Consider the following 26,051-nt stretch of genomic DNA (forward strand, 5'->3'; position numbering starts at 1 on the left):
CAGGAGCTGCACCAGCTCCCACCATGCCTGCTCTGACCGGCCGGTGTCCACCACGTGCGGCTGGGGGTGAGGAAGTCCCAGAGGACCTGACAGGTGGAATCACCAACCAGGGGCGGGACCTCGGCCCTTCCCACGGGAGGAGCCTACAGAGTCCAGCTGTGCACAGCCGTCTGCTCAGGGCTAATTATTTGTGTCCTTGGCTCACAGGAAACACACTTGTGTCCTTGATACCTTCTCACCAACCCCTCACAGCTGCACAGTGTGTAAGAAACAATCCTGTTCTCAAGTGGCTGAAAATCTGGGGCGAAAAACAGGCAGGCCAGCAGGGAAGAACTCAAGAGGATTCTAACATTAACGGGGTGGGTACTGGGCCGAGCGATTAAGATGCCAGTGCTCCATATTGGAGCGCCTGGGTTCTAGTCCCAGCTCCCGACCCCGGCGTTTTGCTAATGCAAACTCCAGGAAGCAGCAGGTCATGATGGTTCATGCAGTTGCGTTCCTGTCACCCCGTGGGAGACCTGGATGGATTTCCCAGCTCTCAGATTCCATCCTGGCCATTGCAGGCATTTGGGGAGTGAAGCAGAGGATGGGAACACCCTCCATCTCTCTTTCTCTCTCTGCCTTTCAAATAATAATAATAATAAATTTTAAAAATGTAATGGCTTGGAAATAGCCCTGGTGCTATAGAAATGACAGGTAGGTGCTAGTCCGGTTCCACTGCATGTTAGCTGTGCATCCTTGGACAGTCCATCTCTCTGGGCCTCACTCCTCTGTAAGTGGGACTAGGAGTAACTTCTCTGGGAGATTACAGACACAGATGTCCCCTGGCATTACTCCCTAGTGATTTATTATATGTCCTTCCTGCAGTGTTTATTATATGCCTGGTGCTGCTGCATAGATTAACTCTAGAAGGTGCACACACCCCATCGTCCCCAGTATAAGGAGGGGAACCGAGTCACCGCAATGTGCACTAACCTGTCCAAGGCCGGCAGCAGCTAAGTGGCAGAAGCAGACTCTGAACCCAGGCGTTTTAACCCCTGCACCACACTGGTAATACACGAGGTGCTCACTCATCTCTCATTGTTCCTACCATGGCCCCCATCACCCTCGCTGTCACCCCTTCACTGGTGTGACTGAGACTATTTGAGAAGTTTCCATCAAGAGTAGCATCCAGGGGAGGCTGTTGTGGTGCAATGGATTGAGCCATTGCGTGGGATGCCCACATCCCAGATGGGAGTGCTGGTTCTCATCCTGGCTGCTCCACTTCTAATCCAGCCTCCTGCCGATGCACCTGAGAGGCAGCAGACAATGGCCCGAGTACTTGGGTCCCTGCCACTGACTTGGGAGACCTGGATGGTGTTCCTGGCTCTAGCTTTATTATTTTTTTTAAGATTTATTTTATTTATTTGAAAGACAGAGTTGCAGAGAGAGGTAGAGACAGAGAGAGAGAGAGAGAGAGGTCTTCCATCGCTGGTTTACTCCCCAGACTGCCAGAGCTGCGCTGATCCGAAGCTAAGAGCCAGGAGCCTCCTCTGGGTCTCCCACGTGGGTGCCAGGGGCCCTAGGACTTGGGCCATCTTCTACTGCTTTCCCAGGCCATAGCAGAGAGCTGGATCAGAAGAGGAGCAGGCGGGACTAGAACGGGCACCCATATGGGATGCCGGCACTGCAGGCAGCGGCTTTAACCCGCTGCACCACAGCACCGGCCCCTGGCTCTAGTTTTAAAAGCCTTGGCTGTTGTAGGCATTTGGGGAGTGAACCACTAGATGAGAGCTCTCTCTTCTCTCTCTCCCTCTCTTAATGCCATTTTACCTTTCAAATAAGCAAATAAATCTGAAGGCCAGAGCAGGCTTTGTTAAGTGGAGCGAAGGGAAAACATTGCAGGCGGGGACACACAGGGAGGAAGTGCAGGCACTGGATGCGGTTGAGGCCCCGTCACTGCCCCCGGGTTTCAGGCGCTGGGGGCTGGCTCCCCAGTCCAACAGCACTGCGGTGGGAGGGGCTTCGAGAGCTGATCAGAAGGGATCAGTGCTATTCTCACCAGACAGGGTTATCAGGGTGAGCCTGGCCCTCCCCACTCTCTCTCTTCCTCACTCACACACCTGCCTTTCCGCACGTGGCCAATTCCCTTTCCGATCCTCAGCCTGGCTGTGCCACAGCCCTGCTGGAATCATGAACCAGAGAAACTTCTTTATCTCTTATCTGGGATCGCCCACAGGAAAAAAAAATTTTGTTTTCAATTTTAATTTGAAAGGCAGAAAGACAAAGACAGAGCACTCCATCTGCTGGTTCACTCCCCAAGTGCCTACAAGAGCCAAGGCTGGCAACTCCATTTAGGTAGCCCATGAGGGTAGTGAGCTATGGCCCACTGCCTCCCAGGGTGTTAACCTACAGCAACGTGGACCAGAAACGGAGCTGGGACTCGAACCCGCGGACTCTGATATGGGATGCAGGCTCCCCAGTCCCTGTGAGGATAGAACAGACCTGCCTGCTCGGATTGCAGCAGCACAAAAAAACCCAGCGAGGTGTGGCTGAGGCCGGAACTTGGGAGGCCCGAAAGCCGTGCAGAAGGGTCTTCAAGGACTTCCAGGGGCCCCCGAGACTGTTGGAACAGAAGCAGCATTTGAGGAAATGAGCTAAGCAGCAGGGAGATGAGGCAGAGCTGGGAGGCCCAGGACGCTGCTGGTAGTAACGAGGTCTCTCGGGAGAAGGCAGGTGGTGAAGGAGCCGGAGGAGGAAAGGAGAGGAAATGAGGAGGGAACCCTCAGGAGGGGGCCCCAGCTTTCCCAGGTACAGCCCTGCAAAGGCGCAATGACCTCGCTGCTCGCTGTCCTGCGGCGGGTGTCTCGCCGCACCTTGGAGGGAGGCAGCAGAGCCCTGACCGTACGTACGCAGATAGTGGGCACCCCGGGAACCCCCGCCCGCGGCGCTGCAGTGCAGGGTTTTCCTCCTGGAGGTCCTTCCATGAACACCACTCTCTGGGTCCTCCCACAGGACGGAGCGGCCACCCAGGAAGCACGCACCGCCTGGGACGCGATTGTCGCGAACCTTTTGTTGAGCAATCGCAGCTGCTGGCTGTTGGGACACGCTGCGCATGGGAAGATGAGGGCCAGGCTTGTCTATTAGCATCCAAAATAAGACGAGAGATGATTGACGTAGACTCCTCCCCTGCAGGGCCCACTGCTCTGTGGACGGCCCCTGCATCGCTGCCACCGAGAGCGAGCTCTGCAGGCGGGGGGCTGTGACTGCTGGCACAGCTGACGGATCCTCCCTTTAGGCACAGGGCAGAAGCCACGCAAGAAACTCCTGGCATGGAATAAAAGGGAATAAAGAGCAAGCGAAACCCTTTGTTGGGCTCAGCTCCTGGTGTCTGGTGCCTTCTATTTCTCTGCATCAGCAGAGTCCCTGTGGGGTACTGCAGAAGCCCCCGCCGGGCAAGCTGTCCCCCCACCCCCAAGCCCAGCTCCCCGGCAGAGAACAATCAGATGAGTCTGACAAGATTCGTGCTGTCAGAAATCAAGCTTAGTGTTACCCTCAAGCCCGCTGATCTTCCAGGTGTCTGCAAATTGGGGATTATTTTTATCCAGATGTGGAGATAAAGTGATCCCACTCCGGCTTCCTGCGCGCACTTCCCACGTGGCGGTGGCCCTGGTGGCTGCGCTGAGCTGGAATCCTGCCTGTGCCCTTTCCAGCTGTGTGAATCTCTACCCTCTCTGCATCTCATCTCCTTATCTGTAAAGTCCATAAAGCCTGGACTGGATGGTGTGCAAGGACAAAGGTTTTCAAAAATGTATCCATTTTCTTTTTCAACTTTTCCAAATTACTGTGTATTTTAAAGATATGTAACATGATGTGATTGGATGCATGGAGATGGTAAAAAGGTTACTATAATGAGGCAAAGTACCTATCATCAAAGTACATCTGTTTTCATGGGATCTGTCTGATCTTTTCTCCTCCTTGTTTATAAAAAGGCACCATCAGGCCGGCGCCGCGGCTTACTAGGCTAATCCTCTGCCTAGCGGCGCCGACACACCGGGTTCTAGTCCCGGTTGGGGCGCCGGATTCTGTCCCGGTTGCCCCTCTTCCAGGCCAGCTCTCTGCTGTGGCCTGGGAGTGCAGTGGAGGATGGCCCAGGTGCTTGGGCCCTGCACCCCATGGGAGACCAGGAGAAGCACCTGGCTCCTGCCATCAGATCAGCGCGGTGCGCCGGCCGCAGCGCGCCGGCCGCGGCGGCCATTGGAGGGTGAACCAACGGCAAAGGAAGACCTTTCTCTCTGTCTCTCTCTCTCACTGTCCACTCTGCCTGTCAAAAAATTTTAAAAAATAGAAATAAAAAATAAAATAAAAAGGCAACATCTTATTTCCATAGGTCTGAGAACATTTACTATATATTTTTTTATTTTTTCATCTTTGCTAAATGGGTAGAGCAAAACATGCAGGGGAAAAGTAAATAGAACAGAAGGAGAGGGGCTGGCACTGTGGCACAATAGGTTAATCCTCCACCTGCAATGCAGGCATCCCATATGGGCACCAGTTCAAGCCCCGGCTGTTCCACTTCCGATCCAGCTCTCTGCTATGGCCTGGGAAAGGAGTGGAAGATGGCCCAAGTCCTTGGGCCCCTGCACCCACGTGGGAGAGCAGGAAAAAGCTCCTGGTTCCTGGCTTTGGATCAACACAGCTCCAGCTGTTGCAGCCATTTGAGGAGTGAACCACTGGATGGAAGACCTTTCTCTCTGTCTCTCCCTCTACTGACTTTAACTTCACCTCTCATAAAATATTCTAAAATAAAAAAAAGAGCAGGAGAAGCAAGATTGAGTCTGCAGAGGCTGAAGCCCAGCTTTGCTGTCGGCCTGGCTCACTTCTCTCCTCCACGCCTGACTGCCGAGTCTCTGAGCTCCTGTGCGTCTGCTGCCGAGCCGGGGGACGTCCTGACTCTCGGGATCCCCTCTCCAGGGCTCTGAGCAAAGAGGGGACTCGCAGAGGGCATGACACAGGCCACAGGCAGTTCCAGAGCAGGATCTCTGCCCTCCTGACCCAGAGCTTGTGGGACCACAGTCACCAGGCAGGGTCCGTAGCACCCATGTCCCCAACACCCCGAGAGCTAAGACAGCAAGATTTACCTCTGACCACCCGACTAGCAAGGTTCGTTCATGCATTTCTCCCATTAGGACTCACTGAGACCTCCTGCGTCCCAGAAGATAATGAGTTGAATAAAATGGGATTCTTCCCCCAAAGACCATCCTTAAAAGAAGGAGGAGAGGAAAACACAACTCAAGTTCAATGGTACAGGGCGAGCAACACTGTTATCCCACAAGAGTCCCAGCTGCTGCACTTCTGATCCAGCTCCCTGCTAACGCTCCTGGGAAAGCAGTGGAAGATGGCTCAAGTGCTTGGACCCTGCACCCACGTGGAGTTTGGCCTTTCCCAGCCTGGCCTTTGTGGCCATTTGGGGAATGAATGAGTAGATGGAAGATTGATCTGTGTGTGTGTGTGTGTGTGTGTGTGTCTACCTGTCTCTGTCACTCTTTCAAATTAATTAATGAACAATCTCTTTAAAAAATAGCAAAGTTCAAGTAATTTACTTGAGGAAGATTATCTGGGACTCTCATTTAGCATCTAATTACTTTTTCTTAAAATTCACTTCATTGAAATGTATTTTACATATTAAAAAATAGTCTACTTGCAGTTACAAGTCAACGGTCTTTATTGTTTATCACCCTGTGCAGCCATCACCGTATTCCAGTTACAGAAAGCTTTCATCACCCCAGCAAATCCCGCAGGTCCACATACTATTAACCCCTGCTTCCAGCCCCGCCCCACTGTTCCAGCTCCGTATTTGACTTTTCCTTATGTTTCATACGAGTGGAATCAACAATGTGCACTTGTCTGTGTTTGGCTGTGCTGTTCATCCCTGAGTTAGCGTGGGTCAGCACCTCACTCCTTCTGGTGGATAGCCAAGTTTTCACTGTGTGGCTCTACCACACTTTATTTTTCCCACAACCAGTGGATGGACATTTGGGTCATTTGCACCTTTTGACTCAAGTAAATGAGCCATGAATATGTGTGCATGCCTTCTTGTGGTTAGGCGTTTTCATTTTTCTTGGTTAGACCTAGGAAAAGAATGACAGATCCTCATGGTATATATTTAACTTTCTAAGAAACTGCCAGCCTATGTTGCAAAGTGGCTATACCATTTTACATGCTCATAACAACATTGGAGGGTTCCCATGTCTTCACAACTTGTCAGCATGCACTTTCATGTCTTGACTATAGCCGTTCTACTGAGTGGGAAATGATATTTCATTGTGATTTAAATTTGCATTTCCCTGATGACCAATGGTGGCATCTTCTTGGGTGAAATGTCGATTAAAGTCCTTTGCCCATTTTTTAAAAAAAATTGTTGGGGCTGGTGCTGTGGCATAGCAGGTAAAGCTGCCGCCTGCAGTGCCGGCATTCCATATGGGCACAATTTTGAGTCCTGGTTGCTCCACTTCCAATATAGTTCCCTGCTAATGCACCTGGGAAGGCAGTGGAAGATGGTCCAAGTCTTTGGGCCCCTGTACCTGTGTGGGAGACCTGGAAGAAGCTCCTGGCTCCTGGCTTTTGATCAGCTCAACTCTTGCCGTAGTGGCCACTTGGGGAGTAAATGAGTAGATGGAAGACCTCTCTTTCTCTCTCTCTGCCTCTGCCTCTCTGTAACTCTGCCTTTCAAATAAATAAATAAATCTTTTTAAAAATTTGTTTATTTAATCAATTAATTTAAAAGGCAAACATACAGAGAGAGACAGAGAAAGAGAGACATAAATCTCCCATCTGTTGGTTCATTCCCCAAATTCCTACAACAGCTGTGTCTGGGCCTGGCTAAAGCTAGGAGCTTAGAACTCAATCCAGGTCTCCCGTAAGGGTAATGGTGCTTGAGCCATCACCTGTTACCTCCCAAAGTGCATTAGCAGGAAGCTGGAATCAGGGGTAGACCTGAACTCAAACCAAGACCTCTGCTAGGGGTTGCAGCCATCTCCAGCAGCGGCTCATTGGCTATGCCAAATGCCCACCCTGTTGCTATTTTTTAACTGAGTTGAGTTGTAGTAATTCTTTTTACACTTTCAACACAAGTCCTTTCCCATTTGAAATTTGCTAACACTCCTCCCAGTCTATAGCTTGCCTTTTTGGTTTCTCCATGGGTGTCTTTTGAAAAACACAAGGTTTTTTTTTTTTTTTTTTTTTTTTATGAAATCCAATTCACCAACTTTGTCTTTCATGGATCATACTTTTGCTATCATAGCCAAGAAATATATGCCCAACTCCAGGTCTGGAAGACTTTCTCCTGCAGTTTCTTCTAAAAATGTCATGTTTTCAGTGACTACATCTAGGACTACAGTCTATTTTGAGTTAGTTACTGCATACTGCATGGGGCAAGCAGTAAGTCCATTATTTTGTGTGTGGAACTGTCCCAGAATTATTTGTGGAAAAGACTAGCCTCTCTCCCATTTAAATGCTTTGGCTCCTTTGTGGAAATCACTTAACTATAATCAAAAGAGTTTATTTCTGGATTCTCAGTTCTGTTCTGTTGCTCAGTGTGCCTAGTTCTGTGTCAGTACCACACTGTCTTCATCCTTATAGCTTCAGGATACATTTAGAAATTGTGAAATGAAGAGCCAGCATTGTGGTGCAATGGGTTAAGCTGCCACCTGCAAACCCACATCCCATATGGGTGCTAGTTCAAGTCCCAGCTGCTCCCAGCAAATGTGCCTGGGAAGGCAGTGGAAGATGGTCCAAGTATGTGCATTCCTGTCCCCTACATGGTAGACCTGGAAGGAGTTCCAGGATCCTGATTTCAGCCAGGCCCAGCTCTGGCTGTTGGAGCCATCTGGGGAATGAACCAGTAGATAAACAAGATCCCCCCCCCCCACTGTGTGTGTGTGTGTGTGTGTGTTCCTCTCTCTATATATAACTCTGCCTTTCAACTAAGTAAATAAATGTTTTCTAAAAAAGAAAGAAATTGGTAAATGAAAAACCTCCTTTTTAAATTTCCTTTTTCAAAATTGTCTACTCTGGATCTATGGTTTTCCATATAAATTTTAGGATCAGCCTATCACTTTCTGCAAAATTTGAGGGTGGGCTGGAGATCACCGTGAGAAGAAATGTCACCTCTGCAACATTCATGTCCGTTCCTAGTCCATGAATATGGGATGCATCCCAACTTGTTTAGATCTTCTCTTTCTTAACAATTCTCTTTGATGCTATTGGAAGTAGAATTATTTCCTTAACATTGTTTTTGGATTGTTTATTGCTCATATATAGAAGAACAACTGACTTTTGTATCCTGTGATGTTGCTGAAACTTTAAATTTCAATGGTTGTGTGTGTGTGTGTATTTCACTAGGATTCTTATCAGTCTTGGTTAAGTCACAATCATACAGGTCTATACATCCGGTTGGTTGAAAGTGAGGCTCAGTGGGTAGTGCTTCCACGCGCTGCACGAAAAAGAAGCAGCCCTAGGGTCTCGCCTGCTCCCCTGGCTCTCAGTCTGCCCCTCCCACAGTGCAGGAGGCCTTCCTCTCTCTAACATTTCCTTGTCTACCTACAGACTGGGTCTTCCCAAAGGAACACAGCCTTCACTAACCAGAGATTAAACTCGAGGGAAGAGGAAGAGACTTTAGAATCAGCACCAAATCTAGCGCCCAGAGGAACTTGTCCCGAGCCATTGTCTGCTCTCAGAGCTGTCCCCGTCCCTAGAATCACTTACTCCCCTCTGGCATTGTCTACATCCCCTACTTCCCCCTTGTCTGTGAAGTCCTTAGCCTCAGCCATCTGGCCCCTCTTCGCATGGCCACTCTGTGTGACCACCCTGAACATGTGCGCAGTAATACATTTGTGTGCTGCTTTTCCTGTTGATCTATCACCGGTTTATTTCAGCAGCTCCGATTATCAAAACTCCAGGGAGAAAGTCTGAACTGCAGTAGCTCACAATGGACTGGAAGCTACAAACTGAGCGCATGAGCAGCCCAAAAAGCAGGTACACTGGTATCCCTAGGAGCTGACGGATCTTCCAATAAAGAAGGAAAAAGATAGAAAAGAAAAAGGACGTAAGAACTCCAGAGTCGGAGACGGTGAGGGTGGGTGGAGCTCACTAATCTCTGTAGTCCCTGTGCAGCCCGGGGGTTGGCAGCCATGACAATCGGCCTCCCCAAAGGAAAAACAAAAGGTTTGATGGCTGGTACCCAAGGAAAATAAACATGTGTCTGTCTACCTAAAATAGGACCATTTTCAAAGTTCCGACATGTGGCAGAACATATTTTTCCCTTATAGAAGATGCATTTAGAGGGCTGTGTGTTGAAGTATTGCTGTCTTCTCTTTTCCCCAAATCCAGGGTCACCCTGGCTATTACCAGGACAATCCGGCATTTTTCCCAGTGGACCCTGTATCTTGGAGGCTTGCCAAATTAATGTGCCAATTTAAAAAGTCAGCCCCTACTCGACATTGAGGGGTTTGCAAGGTCTGGGTTGGGATCTGAGCCACCTGTCTGAGCCGGGCCCCAGCGAACACATGATGCAAAGGAAATGAACGCTGCGGAATGGCCTCCACAGTCCCAGGAAAGGAAACACAGGCTGGAGCGAAGTGCTCCAACACCAGAATGCCCTGCCCAGGCTTCTCCCACAGGCTCCCGCAGCTCAGACGGAACAGATGGGCCAGGGCCCGCGCGACTGGAGGCCCAGGGCACGCACCAAGCAGAGAGCAGGAGCCTTGCAGAGCTCCTAAGAGATCGCCTGGGAAACAGCCCCTGGAGTGGGGAGGTGAGGAGGGCAGGCTGTTCCGCCAGCGCCTTCAAGGGCCAGGTGGTAATTGGAGGAATTCCTTCTGTTTCCATTGGTGACATTCAGTGTGTGAAGAGGGTGCCGCCCCCTCACTCTGCACGGAGGACCCCCGGCTGGAGGAGAAAAGGGAGGGAGAGAAAGCGAACCGGAGCCGCAGAGATGCCGTGTCATGGCTGATACTGTGACGCTCAGCCGATCCCGGTCCTGGGAGGAGCTTCGTGCTCACCCCACCTCTGAGTCATGTCTGACCCCTGTCTCTCCAGGCCCATTCTCGCTCTGAATTCCCTCGCTGCCTCCCTGGAGAAGTCGCCCTCCCCCAGTCCTGTCCCAGCCCTGAGAGCTTTGTCATAATGAGAGGGAGGAGGGGCAGATGACACTCGCCTCCTCAGCCGTCCCCATGGCAAACAGCAGAGCGAATCCCAGGTCGTGCTTCAGAGCACACCGCGGGCGTCTCTGAGCCCCACAAGGAGCCACTCTGCCTGCCCAGCTCCCAGCAGCTGCTGAGCCAGGTCCCAGCAGAGCAAACGACCGCTCACTGCACCTGCAGGCTCTGGTGCCCAACCCCGGCGCGTGGGAAGTTAAGTCTGCTTTGCCTCTTAGATGCATCCTGCAGGAAAGGAAAGCCACTTCCCCAGGGCTGGACGCCCTGGGCCCTGACAGCCTCCCCTCCCACACCCTTCTCCTGCAAGCCCAGCCCCACAGCACACTCACCCCAGGGTGCTGGTTGAGCATTTGCTTATCGAAAGCCGTGGGAACAAGGATTAGGGGAGAATAGACAGGGATGCTGCAGGAGGAAGCAGGAGCTATCACAGCCAGAAATGGAGACACCTGGAAGGCCCTAGAGACGACCAGGAACTACAAACAGGTGTGCCAAGCCACCAGGTGGGCAGGTTTCCTGTGCTGTGAGAGGAAGACCCCGGTCCTCGCGCTAGGGGAGCACAGGGCGTGCCCTGGTAGAAGCACTGCATGCATACACATCTATTCCACCTCTGAGCTGGCTCCTCACCCAGGGGCCTGCTGGGGGCAGGGCAGATGCAGCCCTAGCCCAGGGCGTCTGTGGCTGAGCTAAATATGGGCTGCTCACACGGAAGCACAGCTTGTCCCCCGCCAGGCAGCCAATCAGAGTTCTCCACACAGCAGCTGTGCCGCTAACAACGCAGGAGCCCTTGACGCTCCTAGCACGGCAAAGGCCCGCGTTGTTCTACACCACTAGGGCCACCCTTCCAATAGCAAAGCCTTTTGATTCTGATAACTTGAACTAACTCAAGTCACACCTGTGGTTCCTAAAAGAAGGAAAAGGCCGGTGATCACGTGACCCGAGAGTCCCACAGCTCATGCAGGCGACCAGCGAACGTGCCCTGAGTCTGCGCCATGGGGCCGGCATCCGGGTGCGTGTAAAAATGCCTCAGGCACGGACTCTGCTCTCGCGGTGGAGGTGGTAAGCTGTGTGCACAAACACGAAACGAGGTGGGCGGCACTCCTGGCTGCGGCTTCCTTTACAAGCGAGATCTGAGCCCGCGGCGCAGCTCTCTCTGGGTTGGTGCTCAGATACGTATTCCCCGGCTCTCTGCACTGACAGATCAGAGGACTGCAGCTCTGTAGAAACCAGAAGCGTGTTCAGAGGCCTTTGTTTTGAAATCTGTCTCCAATAAAAGTACCCAAGGCTGTCTGCAGAGGCGGCTGATTCTCAGGTGGGAAAAAAAAAAAGGATGGGGGCATTTCAAAGGGCTGCAGAAGGCAACCTGGGAGAACTCTCACTAGGCAAAGCTGCAGCAGCTTGAGCCACAGAATAACAGCGATCAAATTAGATTGTGACCCAAAGAATAAATATCCATGAGTCTGTTCTGATAAAAACGATTGAATAAATAAATTAAATCCGGGAGACAAGGGACAAATCTTAATTACAGAATGACTCCAATGAATATATGCAGCAGGAAGGAGCAAAACTGGAAAATCACCATTAAAATAGCACAGCAGTGGTTGCGGTAGGCAGGAGCCATTGACAAATGATCAAATTAGTGGGTGACATTTTAAGGGGAAACTTCATTTCAAAGCATTTCTCTCAAGATGTTCAGCTATGCTGGTGGCTTTGAACTGCGATCACCAATTCTTTGATACCCTGCCATCCAGAACTCCCCTCCCCTCGAGTGTGGGCTGAATGCAGAGATTCTCTTCCGTTTTCTTTAAGATTTACTTATTTATTTGAAAGGCAGAGTTACAGAGAAAGAAAGGAAGAGACCAATGGAGGGGGGAGAGAGAGAGATGAATGATCTTCCACAGATGGCCCCAAATGGATCCGGGCCGTTTCATTTGCATTTTGTTCAGAATTTTTAATTATAATCAGTAAGAAAAACAGCCTACAATTTGCCTGGAACGAAAAGTGCATGGTCAGGCATTAAGAAAAACCCTTATTTTGAAATAACAGTAAACAGGGCTGGTACTGTGGCATAGCAGGTAAAGCCACTGCCTGCAGTGTTGGCATCCCATATTAGCGCCAGTTCAAGTCCCGGCTGCTCCACTTCCAATCCAGCTCTCTGCTAATGTCCTGGGAAAGCACTGGAAGATGGCCCAAGTCCTTGGGCCGCTGCACCCATGTGGGAGACCAGGAAGAAGCTCCTGGTTCCTGGCTTCGGATCGGCGCAGCTCTGGCCATTGCTGCCATCTGGGGAGTGAACCAGCAGATGGATGACCTCTCTTTCTCTCTGCCTCTCCTTCTCTCTCTCTGTGTAACTCTGACTTTAAAATAAATTTAAAAATCTTTAAAAAAATAAAAATAACTGTAGATTTACAAAAGTGCTGCAGAGATAACAGAGAGAGCTGTTGTTGGTCCTTACCTAGCCAGCCATTTATGCTAACAACTTATCTAACCATGGCACATTACTCAAGACTGGAAATTAACCCTGACACAATATTATTAACTAAACTACAGTCTTTATGTGGATTTCCCCAGCACTTCCATTCGTGTCCTTTCTCTGTTCCTGAATGTCACATTACATTTAGTCACCCTGTCGTCTTAATCTCCACCACACCATGGCAGGCTGTCTGTCTGTCTCTGACTCGGATGGTCTGACCTTTTTGAGAGCAGGAGTCAGGGAGTTTCTAGAATGTCCCTCACTTTGGGTTTGTCGGATGTGTTCTCCATCATCAGATACCACAGAGGAAAAGCGCCCTTCTCATCACATCCAACCAATGGGCATATGGTGTCCATGCGACTTTTCACCGATGCTGTCAACCTTGACCGCATGTTTCCTCCACTGTAAAGTTTGTGTGTGTGTGTGTGTGTGTGGTTTTTGTTTTTGTTTTTGTTTTTGTTTTTGTTTTTGTTTGTTTGTTTGTTTTTGACAGGCAGAGTGGACAGTGAGAGAGAGAGACAGAGAGAAAAGTCTTCCTTTGCCATTGGTTCACCCCCCAATGGCCACCACGGCCGGTGCGCTGCAGCCGGCGCATTGCGCTGATCTGAAGCCAGGAGCCAGGTGCTTCTCCTGGTCTCCCATGCGGGTGCAGGGCCCAAGGACTTGGGCCATCCTCCACTGCACTCCCGGGCCACAGCAGAGAGCTGGACTGGAAGAGGGGCAACCGGGACAGAATCCAGCACCCCGACCGGGACTAGAACCCGGTGTGCCAGCGCCGCAGGAGGAGGATTAGCCTAGTGAGCCGCGGCGCCGGCCCCCACTGTAAAGTTAGAAATGAGTCTCTGGGGGATGCTGTGGCACAGTGGGTTAAGCAGATGCCTGCCTTGGTGGCATCCCACATGAGCCCCAGTTCGAGTCCTGGCTGCCCTACTTACCACCCAGCTCCCTGCTGATGCTCCTGGGGAAGCAGTAGAAGATGGTCCAAGTCCTTGGGCCCCTGCACCCACTTAGGAGGCCTGAATGAAGCTCTTGGCTCCTGGCTTCAGTCTGGCCCAGTCCAGACCTTTGTGGCCATCTGGGGAGTGAACCAGTGCATGGAAGATTTCTCTCTTTCTCTCTGACTATATCTCTGCCTTTCACATAAATAAAATAAATCTCTAATAAAAAAGAAGTCATTATAGGAGATTTCCCAAATATAATGAAAGATATAAATTTATGGATGCAAACATTCAGGGAATTTCAAAGAGGGTAAATCCAAATAAATCCAATGTGAGTGAACTTAAAAACCAAAGATAATGAAGCAATATTGAGAGCAGTCAGAGGAAAAGATGCAGAGTAATCACAATTTGATTTTGACCATGAACTTCACATTAGCAACCACAGAGAGAAGAAACAAAAGAAAGAACTGTCAACCAAGAACTCTAGATCCCATTAAAATACCACTCAGGAATGAAGACAAAATAGTTGTAGACAATGCCAGATGAAAGAAAACCTGGAGATTTCGTGGCCAGCACATCTTCGGAAGAGCGATGGATGAGAGTGGCCAGCATCGGCATACATTCAATCAACTGCTTCTCTCCTCTTAAGCTTAATAAAAATGTCTAGGGCCACTGCAAGCCAATGCTAACATGTTGTTGGGAAGGAGGTTTTTAGTGTCTGTAAATGGAATACAGGTGACATACAGGAGGCAGGGTTCTACATTCTACTTAAAGTGGTAAAACATCAGACTTAAGTAGAGTGTGAGAAGTCGCAAAAGCCTGTGTCATCCCAAGAGCAACTACAAAAAAAAAAAAAAAAAAGGAATGAACACAAAGAGATAGGTAGGGACTAGAGATATGGATCTGCCCCTTGCAGACCTGGAGCAGACACACCCCACCCCGTGGAAGGCTGTGCACCTTCCCTTTAGGGACCAGTGGAAGCCTCTTCCCCGCCACATTTTCTAATTCTCCCCATATCTGTGCACCAGAGTTGGCTCATAGCTCAATCATATCCAGGACCCTCTAAGGCTAGGAAAAGTATGAGGGACTTCAGGCCCTTCCAGTTCATCCTCTCGTCTTGAAGCTGAGGAGATGAAGGGGAAATACCCCAGAGCAAGCCATGGTTAGAACGATGGTTCTGGAAGCAGATCTGTTGATGCCACACACCATCTTGGACCTGGAGCTCTGGGGATCCCTCCTCAGCTGCTCTTCCATACCTTGGAGCAAGTGTCTGTGCCAAACCATCTTCCGGGACCTTTTATAACAGACACATACAAGGCGGTCTTTGTGCCAGGCACTAGTTTATGTGATTTTATCTGTCTACTTCTATCTGTCTATATCTAGCTATCTACCCCCTATCTAGCTAGCCAAGTATCCACACTAAATCCTCAAGTAACCCAAACAGGAAAGTACTATTCTTTTCTCTGTTTTACAGACAGGGAAGATAAAGCACCAGGATTAAGAAACTTGCCCCTGGTTGCACATGTGATAACCTAACCCTAGAACTGAACCCAGGTCTCACTCTAGAGCCTGTTTCCAATCACCACTGTCCCCTCAGAAAGCGCAGTCCAGAGCAGAATTCTCTAAGGCATTTATCCCACGGGCTAGAGCAGAATTCCTCTAAGACAGGCCATGGTGCAGAGCAGGACTCTCAGAGACATCTCTCAGTCCGGAGCGAAGTGTGCCCTGGGCTGCCCCGGACCTTATCTCACACCCCCTCCCAGGAATGGTGCTGAGCAGGTAGAATTTGCTAAAAGCGGCATCTGGAGGGTGGCTTTGAAAGCAGAAACCAGAGGGTGGGAACTGATGAGCAGCCTGAGAGGCTGGGGGGGAGGGGGCACATGTCACTGTTGCTAGGCAACCTGCCTCAAGCCCCCGGTCCTCTCGGGACTGGCGGTTTTCTTCTTGGCTCCTCTTGCTTTCTTAACGACGGCTGACAACCGCAACTCCTCCTTCCTGCCCAGCTTCTGCCCCCTATCACATGGTGCCAGCGGCTTGGCTCTGCCCCAGCACTCCTGGTGGAGCCCAGATAAGGAGCCTCTGGTCCTGCTGGAATCCAGTCTCTCCCTGTGAAAGCCCCGCCCCTGTGGCCACCAGGGATGGTGGGACTTGGCCAAGAAGGGGGTTTTGCAGGCGTTGCCACAGCATCTTCCAGCACTGGTTCAGTAGGGCGCGGTGCAGAGCCTGGCGGTTGGCTGGGGAGGTCGCCAGGGTCTTTGTCTTGCTTCCATCTCACTGTCCCCAGAGGGACTTGCTTTACCCCCAGTTCTGTGCAGGGCCAACCAAGCAGACAGTTGCTGGTGGTGGAGCACCACCTAAGCACCCCTCAGACTCACCAGGAATCCAAAGGGAGGCTGAGAAATGACTTTATTCTCTGTTCTCCTTCTCTTGTTCAATGTGACTCACTGGAAGTCAAAGGCTATCTTGATGATGGCCAGTGATTAACGCCAAGAAAATGAGATCACTGTGTCCCAGCACCGAGGGCTGAACTCTCCCCCTCCCCCTGGGAAAGCCATCAAACACTGGGCACACAGAGGTGTCTGCCTGTTCTGACGACAAGCCCACCGGGGTCCGCTTGGTTCACGGTCCAGCCCCTCCTCGTGCCGCCTCCCTGGATGTCACCCTCATGCCCCAGGGGCATAACGGAGGGGCTGCTGCTTCCCCCTGCCCTGTCCATTCAGCTCACAGACCCCACAGGAGGGTGGGTGATTGGCGCAGCCGTGACGCTTCCACTTGGGACATCTGTATCCCATATCACAGTGCCTGGGTTTGAGTCCTAGCCCTGCTCCTAATTCCAGCCTCTGGCTAATGCACATCCTGTGAGGCCCCAGAGGTGGCTCAAGCAATTGGGTTCCTGCCACTCCACGGGAGATTCGGTTTGAGCTCCTGGCCCCTGGCTTTGGCCTAGCCCAGCTCTTGCTGTTGCAGGCATTTGGTGAGAGATCTCTGTCTCTCTGCTTTCAAATGAAAATCACAAAGCAGTGAATTGTACCACTTGCAGGGAACAGTCTGCTGGATGGCCCTTTGTGCATCAGATTTTTGGCTCTCATAATTTATATGTGACAGCCAGCAGCATGCTAGAAATTATTCCCTAATAAAATCATTAGGAAACCTTCATATTTTTTTGTAGGAAGAATTAAGAAATGGAGACCATTAAAGGCCTTCTACTGTGATTGGCGCTGTGGTAGTAGGTTAATCCTCCACCTGCAGTGCCAGCATCCCATATGGGCACTGGTTCAAGTCCCAGATGCTCCCCTTTTGATCTAGTTCTAGCTCTCTGCTATGGCCTGGGAAAGCAGTAGAAGATGGCCCAAGTGCTTGGGCCCCTGCACCTGCATGGGAGACCTGGAAGAAGCTCCTGGCTCCTGGCTTCAGATCAGCACAGTTCTGGGGGTTGTGGTCATTTGGGGAGTGAATCATTGGATGGAAGACCTCTTTTCTGTCTCTTTCTCTGTAACTCTACCTCTCAAATAAATAAATAAATCTTTCAAAAAAAAAAAAAAAGCTTCAATCACATGTCCACCTTGACGACAACTTTCTCAAACAGCACTTTGCAGAGGTGAAGGTGCCAGCCTGAGTCTTCCTAGCAATCAGACCTGGAAAGTCACTGAGCAGCCCATAGTCGCCCTCTCTTGAAGAGTAGAGGCAGCCCTCACTTGCTGAATCTAGAAGATTCGGCCTGGGAAGTCTCCGTTCCAGCCTTTACGTATGAGCTGGAAACCTTTGAACAAAGACCTAAATCTCAGCCAATCACAGGCAGCCAACTGCTCAAACCAGCTGTAGAGCCCATCCAGCTGTCTCTGTACCTCACTTCCATTTTCTGTATGTCTCTGGCTAGCTCTGTACATGTGCTGGGGTGGACCACTCTGAACCATTGTTTGGTTCATCCTGCTACCCGATTTCAGAATCACAATTAAAAGCCAATTAAGGTTTGCAAAACTGGATTTGTTGTGACAACTTACACACTAACATTTCCTCTCTGGCATTGCCTTGCCACTCACTGGAGAGTACCACGGCGTACCCGGTCTGCCTCCGACTTGTTTTTCTTGCGTGCACCCCAGAGTAGAACTCAGAGCTCTCCTTTGGGGGGCGGGGGAGACACACAGGTTGAGGAGGTGGAGGACAAGGCAGCTCTAAAGCGATCAGGACTGTCTCCTACTTGAAGCAGGAGAAAGCTGTCCTTCCCACATATTGTCCCCTTTTCATAAAGCAAGAAGTCCCTCCCTGGTCTGCCCTTAGCCTGGCATCCAGCATCTGGACACTGCTGTAAGAGAGACGGAGTCGTGTTCACCAGTCCATTCAGGCGAGGGAGCAAATAGCTCACTACTATTCTATCCTCTGATGAGGCCCGAGAAGGGCTCGTCTGCCTTGGCGCACAGAGCAAACAGTTCTCATTTGGTCCCCACCACGACTTTCCTAGCCCTCGAGAGGACTTCTTGCTAGGTCTAGTTGTCCTGAGCCTCTGGGCGGTCACAGTGAGTAACCTTTCAAAGCAGCAAAACAGAGGGGGTTCTGAGTGGAGACGTTCTTTAACTTCTAATCCCAAAAGCACTCCCGCCAACACACATTTCCATCACACACACAGAGAGCATCGACAGATAAATACACATGTCTGCATGATTATCATATAGGACGCTTGTTTACTTTCCTAAGAAAGGACAAATGTTCCTTCATTCATCCTTGGGCTTGGTCCTCTACCCTCACCTCCCATCCTTCGAAACCATAAATGAGGTGTGGAGGATTGAACAAACCTGAGTGGAAAAAGAAAGTCATTCATGGCGTGGCTTCAAAACAGCCCACTCTGCAATATTTCTGTAGGAATCCAGAATATGCCACCCCAAAATGGACTTCTTTGGCATATGGATTGTTCTGAGCTGTCATTTTTGAGAAATTGCAGATGCAACAACAACTCTGATAAAAAAAAATGATGTTCGTTTGTAAGAGAAATTTATATCTGCAATGGAGATCTATCTCCCTTCCTGAGGTTGTCTCCCCCTCTGTACCAGGGCAAGAAAGATGGCTGAATCACTAGAGGTGTTTTCTTTTTAATTTATTTGAAAGACAGAGTGACAAGGGGGGTGGGGAGGGAGAGAGGGAGAGAGAGAGAGAGAGAGAGAGATCTGCCATCTGCTGATTCATTCCCCAAATGCCTGCAGCAACCTGAACCAGGCTGAAGCTAGGAGCCAGGAACTCCATCCAGGTCTCTTAGGCGGGTGGCAGGAGCCCAAGGACTCAAGCCATCATTGCTGCTTCCTAAGCTTATTAGCAGGAAGTTGGGTAGGAAATGGGCTAGCCTGGACTTGAAGCCGACCCTCCATATGGGATGCAGGCATCCCAAGCAGTGGCCTAGCCGCTGTGCCACAATACCTGTCCCACCAGAGACTCTGAACCAAGGGAGGGCACCTACTTCCACCTGCACGACAACCTCACCTGCACTCTGCGATCACTTTCCTGGCCATCTCATCTTAACTGGATCCTTCCTCCACATCCTTCTTCCTTTGTTCCAGAGAAAGAACATTCAAGCCCACAGTCCAGGACCAGTCTTGAGAGATTTACGAGGGCGATTACTCACGGCCCTGGGTTATTCCCCCATGGAGAAGGCTACCCTGTCCCTGTCACAGGGAGCCCCAGCGAAGACCTCTCGACAGGTGAAGGAGAAAAGCATTTTTCCTCCCCTCCTCGTGTCTCTTGCACCCACGGCAGACACTAAGAAGGAAAGGGAAGGAAATATACCAGAGCAGGGGCTCCTGGGAAACCTTACACAAGCTCCAGGGAGCCTGCCAAGCCCTGGCATTTGGTCCCAAAAGAGGCTGGCTGAATTGTGCCCCCAGCTGAGTCCTGAGTCTCCGTGAGCTCCTCCTCACCAGATACCCAGGAGCAGCAACTTTCCCACCAAGTATGGTTTGCTTCTTCAACTCTAGGGCGAGCTGTCCTGCAAAGCATCCAGAAGGAACTCCCGAGACCCATCTGAGGAGTGTCCAGACAGAGCTGCTAATCTTATCCTCCAGGTCAACTGGACTTGGGTGCCGTGTACACAGAGTCTATTTCAGCCCCTTTGTTCAATATCTTTACATTTCTTATCTATTCCCAGAAATGACCTTCTTAGGTTTAACCAGTGGCCTTGTCTTCATGAGCAATGCTTGTTACCAATCCCGTTCTAAAGAAAGTCACCACCAGCCTGTGAGAAATTCCACCCTGCTCAACTAAAGCCAACCATTAGGGCCAAGTCAATGCTCGTCCACGATGTGACGGTGGATGAGAATCCCCTGTCACGGCATGCATACATTCCGACTAGAATCTGGCCACTTTGGAACACTCCCAAGACTCACTAAAGGCCACGGGGCCTGCCCGAGCCTTGTATTCATCTTGTTACAGAGTCTGATCTGTTCTGTAGACACGGCTGATGATGAGACTGAGCAGACGACAAGGGCAGAAAAAAAGTCATTTTTGAGATGAATAAAAATATTATTGTTCCAGTCACCATTGCTGCCTAACTAGCCAGCCCAAAACTTAGGAGCTTAAAACAACAACAGTCACTTCCTTGGCCATGAATCTCCCTGTGGGCAGGGGTCAGTGCGGCCAGCTCCTCTCTCTCCACCCAGGGGCCTCGGGGAAGCTTGATCGGAACCTAAGGTTCCCCTTCTCCTGCTCACTCATGTGGCTGGCACATCAGGACTGTCCGCCCCTTCCTCTTCTTCTTCTTTTAGAAAGCTTTTATTTAATAAATATAAATTTCATAGGTACAGCTTTTGGAATATAGTAGTTCTTCCCCCCATACCCGCCCTCCCATGCCCACTCCTGTCCCATCTCCTACTCCTTCTCCCATCCCATTCTTAAGATTCATTTTTAATTATCTTTATATACAGAATATCAAGTTAGTATATACTAAGTAAAGATTTCAACAGTTTGCACCCACACAGACACACAAAGTATAGAATACTGTTTGAGTACTAGTTATACTGTTAATTTGCATTGTACAACACATTAAGGACAGAGATCCTACATGGGGAGTAGGTGCACATGACTCCTGTTGTTGATTTAACAATTGACACTTTTAATTATGACATCAGTGATCACCTGAGGCTCTTGTCATGAGCTGCAAAGGCTATGGAAGCTTTTTGAGTCCCCAAACTCTGTCAGTAGTTAGACAGGGCCATAAGCAAAGTGGAAGTTCTCTCCTCCCTTCAGAGAAAAGTACCTCCTTCTTTGATGGTCCCTTCTTTCCACTGGGGTCTCACTCACAGAGACCTTTCATGTAGGTCATTTTTTGCCACAGTGTCTTGGCTCTCCATGCCTGAAATGTTCTCATGGGCTTTTCAGCCAGATCCAAATGCCTTAAGGGCTGATTCTGAGATCAGAGTGCTATTAGGGTGTTTGTCATTCTATGAGTCTGCTGTGTGTCCTGCTTCCCATGTTGGATCATTTGCTCCTTTTTAATTCTATCAATTGTTATTAGCAGACACTTAGTCTTATTTATTGATCCTTTTGACACTTAATCCTATCTATATGATCAGTTATACACTTACTATGATCACTTGAACATGTAAGATGGCATTGGTACCCATCCCTTCCTCTTCCATGGACCTCTCCGCAGGGCAGCTTGGGCTTACTCACAGCATGGGAGCTTGGTTTCAAGAGTGAGAATCCCCAAAGAAACAAGCAGAAGCTGTATCATTTTTAGGAATCCCACACGTCACAACATATCACCTCCCACAGAGCTGTATGTCCACCCCATGCTGCAGATGAACAGAGATCTCACCTCTTGCTGGGAGGAGAGTTACTGTCACTCTGTAAGCAGATCATATATAAGGGGAGACTTTGTGGCAACCTGTCACAAACATTAACTATAACCAGTCTGCATGGAGTCCTGACTATATTCTATACTGAAGTGTTTAATATGGGTTTTCATCTTAAATCATACCAAAAGCAGTAAGCAAATAATGGCATTATCCCATTTTACAGATGAGGAAACTGAGGCTTGGGTGGAGATTAATTTATCAGCTTGAAAATGGCATAGATGGGTTTTGATGCCAGATCTACTTGGGTCAAGTGCCAGAGCTCACAACGACCATACTACACTCAGAATTGACAGATTTTCCATCTAGAACTTATTAAAATAGAAATAGAATAGAACTGAGGACGTGGGTCAAAGTTTTAGCTCTAGCCCTTCTACTTACAACGAGAGGTGCCATTTTTTACATACCATGGGCTGCCATAAGTACTTCACATGAATCATCTTACATACTCCCTAAAATCATGCTGCAAGGGAGTTATTCTATGATACCCTTTTTTAAAAGATGCATTTGTTTATTTGAGAGGCAGAGATACATACAGAAAGAAAGAGAGACAGAGCGAGAGGTCTTCTATCTGCTGGTTCACTCCCCAAACAGCCGCAACGGCCAGAGCTGGGACGATCCAAAGGCCAGACCAGGAGATTCTTCCAGGTCTCCCACATGGATGCAGAGGCCCAAGCACTTGGACCATCTTCTATTACTTTTCTCAGGCCATCAGCAAGGGGGTGCAGCAGAAGAGAAGCAGCTGGGACTAGAACCAGATCCCATATGGGATACGGGCACCGCAGGCAGAGGCTTAGCCTTCTATGCCACAGCACCAGACCTTCTATGATACCCATTTAACAGGAAAGACAATTGAGGCTCCAAGAGATTGTCAGTAGACAAAAGTGGCTTCTTGGCAGTACTGATATTTTTCATATCTTCAGTGCTGGCTCTGCTGTCCGCCTTAGCCTCCCTCCCCTCAGCGTGACCTGCAAAACCTCTCTAGACAGTGCCCAGGGTCCTCAGTGGGAAACTCTTGCTCTCTCCAGTCCTCTCTGCTCCCTCCACTGAGGAGCCCTGCCACAAGGGGATACTGCAGTGATCCAGTTTCAAATCTGCACAGAGGCGTTGGTGGTCTGTGTCTCCTACCTTAGAAGTCTCTGTCCTCATCCTGGTCACACCACCAGCCAGGAAGACCAAGCAAGAATCCAGATGGGATAACCAATCCACTCCCTCTGCTTTGCTGAACTGCTCCTGAGCCCGGTACTCTCATCAACGACTCGGAAGTTGGTGGCACTCAGATGCCAGTGTGTGGCCAAGGTCAGAGCAAGCCACGGGAGGCAGGCTGTTTTCCTCTCTCCCCTCCCCTCTTCTCTCCTTCCCTCCTCCCTCAACTCTGCTCTCTCTCCTCTCTCTCTTTCTCTCTCTCTCCACACCCCTCCCCATCTCCCTCTCTCAGACACTGGCAGAGCAGAGGAGCTGCTGTTGCCAGGAAATTGTTTGCATTCTTGGGCACAGTGCTTCCCAGCAGGCCTTCCTCTGAGTGAGTGGGAGGTGAGCCAGCCACCCATGCCCAGCACGGGCAGCCAGGCACCAACAATGGATAGTTCTAGGCTTTGGCTCTCTTAGATACTGGCGCCTGCTGAGGGCTCTGACTCCTTCACAGAAACCCCTTACCCCACCCCCACATGCTCTGGTCCCACTGCTCTCTGGCTGTCAATCCAAGGACAGTAGGGAACAAACCTGGAGCAATGCATAGGGTACTAAGGCTGCCCCCACCACATGGTGTCCCCAGGACCTCTCCCCACCTGAGTGGGGGTGGGGGAAGCCAAAATGAAACCACCTCTCTGTCTCTCTCTCCCTCTCTCTCCTCCCAACCTGGGTCTCCACCCCTCGCTCTGGAGCTGTGTCCAGCACTCACTGTGGTGGAAGGGGACTGGAACCCAACGGAAGGCCAGAGATGCTTGTGTGAAGAGCGCCCATCTGTGGCAGCCTCTGCCCTGGGGCCCCACATCTACCTTGCCGAGAATGGAACCGACCCCCCCCTCCAGGTAAGAGCCCATCAGACTATCCAATGCCTCATCCCATCTCCCCCTTCTCTCCAGCAGGTTCACTTTGAGTATCAGCCCAGGTGACTGATTTGCAGACATAGCGCCAGCCTGGCCAACCCTCCCTGAATGCTTTGCCTTTTGTCAGGGTCCTTCTCAAAAGAAATATTCAGAATAAAATCCACAAAGTTATTACTCATCTTTGCCCTCTATTGCAACTGATGCAGGCAACTTTTAAATACCCTAGAGATGAGATATTTTGGCAAACCACAGCTTGTTCTGTGATATAACTACCCGTACACAGTTACTGCAGGTTTGTGCCATCACCGGGAGTTGTCCCCATGTCCCTTAACTGGTGGGACTGTTACTTCTCTTAATAATGACACTACATATTTTTACATTTTTCAATTAATTTTTGTATTTATTTGAAAGGCAGAGAAAGAGAGAGACTTAGAGATACCTCCCGCCTGCTGGTTCTCTTCCCCAGATAACCAGGGCTGGGCCAGGCTGAAGCCAGGAGCCAGGAACTCCATCTGCATCTCCCACATAGGTGACAGGGACCCAGGTATCAGCGCCATCATCTGCTGCCCCTCGGGGTGCACAACAACAGGCAGTTGGATAGGAAGCAGAGTCAGGATTCAAACCCAAGCATTCCAATTTGGGTGGCAGGCATCCCAAACATCATCTTAACCACTGGCCAAATGCCTGTTTCTGACACTATGTTTTTATCAACTCAACCAGTGATGACATAAGCCCATGCGACATGATCCACAATGAGCACACAGTTAATGTGAGGGCAGAAAAGGGGGTGACCCCCTTCCTGCCCATCATAGAAAGTCATGGTCAACACTCCTATGTTAAGACAGGTTCATGAGAGGAGAGCACGTTGAGCTTGCTTGATCACAGTTTTAGATGTCATGGGAGCCTTGAGAAGGAAGACTCAGGGACCCAGGGTGTGCTATCTGTTTTTATACTTAGGTTTGAGGAAGCATGGCCAACTATGTAGAAATAAGATTGGATAAAAAGCGATGATGCAACACTAACAGACTGAGAGCCTGTCCAATCAGATTCTTCCCACCTCCCAGTTGCAGCAGCTCTTTCTCCCAGGTACAGAGCAGATCTTTCCAGAATGAGGGTCTTCATTTCTTTGTGGCTGACTCTTAGAAAGATGGGAGAAAGTCAGAGCAGTAGTTTTAACTTTTGTAGCTGGATTTGGGTAAAAAGGTTCTGGTTTGTATGGATGGCCCACTTTGGGAAAGAGGAATTCTAGGTTCCATAGCTTGTCCTGGGAGAGAGGTAGGGGTAGGAAACACGAGGTCAGGAGGAGGTCAAAGGGAAATTTTCACAGTGGGGTATCCCTTCCCTGGTCTAAAGATCAACAAAAGCTTTAAGATCACTTTCATGTTAATTCCTGTCCTCGTGGCCATGGCCAGCTCTGCTATGTGTGTGCAGCTGATTGTTTCTAACATAAGGACTTGACTTGACATTTGGCTGCACCCAGTGTTACCTACTTAGCTATCCATATTTTTGGACTTCAGTTTTGCCTTCCAACATATTCCTTCTCACCCAACCTCTACTTCCTCAGCCTATGTGAAAATACAGCCTTCCATGTCTTCATCCACGTATTAATAAAAAGGTTGTCTGGGACGGTGGTAGTCTGTGAGTTGTGCACCAGAGAGAGGTCTGGGGCACGGTGGTCCAAGCAGCTCTGGATTCACCTAATCGCAATAGCAGTGAGCTGAGCTGACATCTTGAATGCAAATAACCCAAGGGCTTTGCTGAGAGCTTGGTAGTAGGAGCAAGGAGTGAGGAGTACAAGAGGTGTTGTGGTAAGAACTGAACTGAGAAAGGTGCCTGAGACAACAGGGCGCAGACTGCAGAGCTAGGGGTAGTGTGGTTTGAGCAGGTGGAGTCAGAACAGGAGCTGGAGTTAGAGAGACAGAGGGCTGAATGTCTGTGTAAATCAAGGAGACAGGACAAAAGCCTCAGATGGGAAGCCAGGTGGAGTCTCGTCGCCATGGCAACTTGCTCCATGGACGACACACAGAAATGATGCGAGTCTGCAAGGATGCAAAAGAGGAATGAGAAGTAAGAGGAGCCACCAGGTTGAGTCCAGAGGATCAGCCAAACGGTTGGCTTCCAGAACAGGCTGCTTTCAGAGTGCGGGGTCCTCTTTCCCTAAGCGGCTAACTGGGCCAGTCTTCACACATAGGATCTGACAGTGCTGAGGCCCGTCTTCAGTTTCCCCCAGTACAGCTACAGGTAACACTAAAAAAAAAAAAAAAAAAAAAAAAAAAAAAAAAGAAACAGAAACAGAAAAAGAAAGAGGAAAAGAAAAAGAAAAAGCAGAGTCTTTGACATACTGTGTTCCCACGGCGCCTATGCCAGCTCCAGTGATCACCACTAGCTTTTCTCAGTTCTGCTGAATTCTCTGATTAGTCCTCTCTTTTAGGAATTTGCAAGGACGTAACATCTGTGGGTTCTAGAAATAAACTTTATGGAAAGCCAGGAAACCTGCCTGCCTCCAGTCCTTTGGCCTCTCTTTCTCTGTAGGGTTTATTTATTCTTTTTTTTTAACTTTTATT

General features: G+C 49.7%; 1 long non-coding RNA gene across 1 annotated transcript in view; it reads right to left on the minus strand.

Moving 5' to 3' along the window:
- The window catches only part of LOC108178928 (uncharacterized), a 106,223-nt gene extending 83,406 nt beyond the window's left edge, over positions 1-22,817 (minus strand). The window contains exon 1 of the long non-coding RNA XR_011381969.1: positions 22,568-22,817. This is a non-coding gene — a long non-coding RNA (uncharacterized lncRNA). The remainder of the gene's footprint in view (positions 1-22,567) is intronic.
- Between the last annotated feature and the right edge of the window lie 3,234 nt (positions 22,818-26,051).

Source organism: Oryctolagus cuniculus, chromosome 14 (assembly GCF_964237555.1).
Source record: "Oryctolagus cuniculus chromosome 14, mOryCun1.1, whole genome shotgun sequence".
Taxonomy (NCBI): domain Eukaryota; kingdom Metazoa; phylum Chordata; class Mammalia; order Lagomorpha; family Leporidae; genus Oryctolagus; species Oryctolagus cuniculus.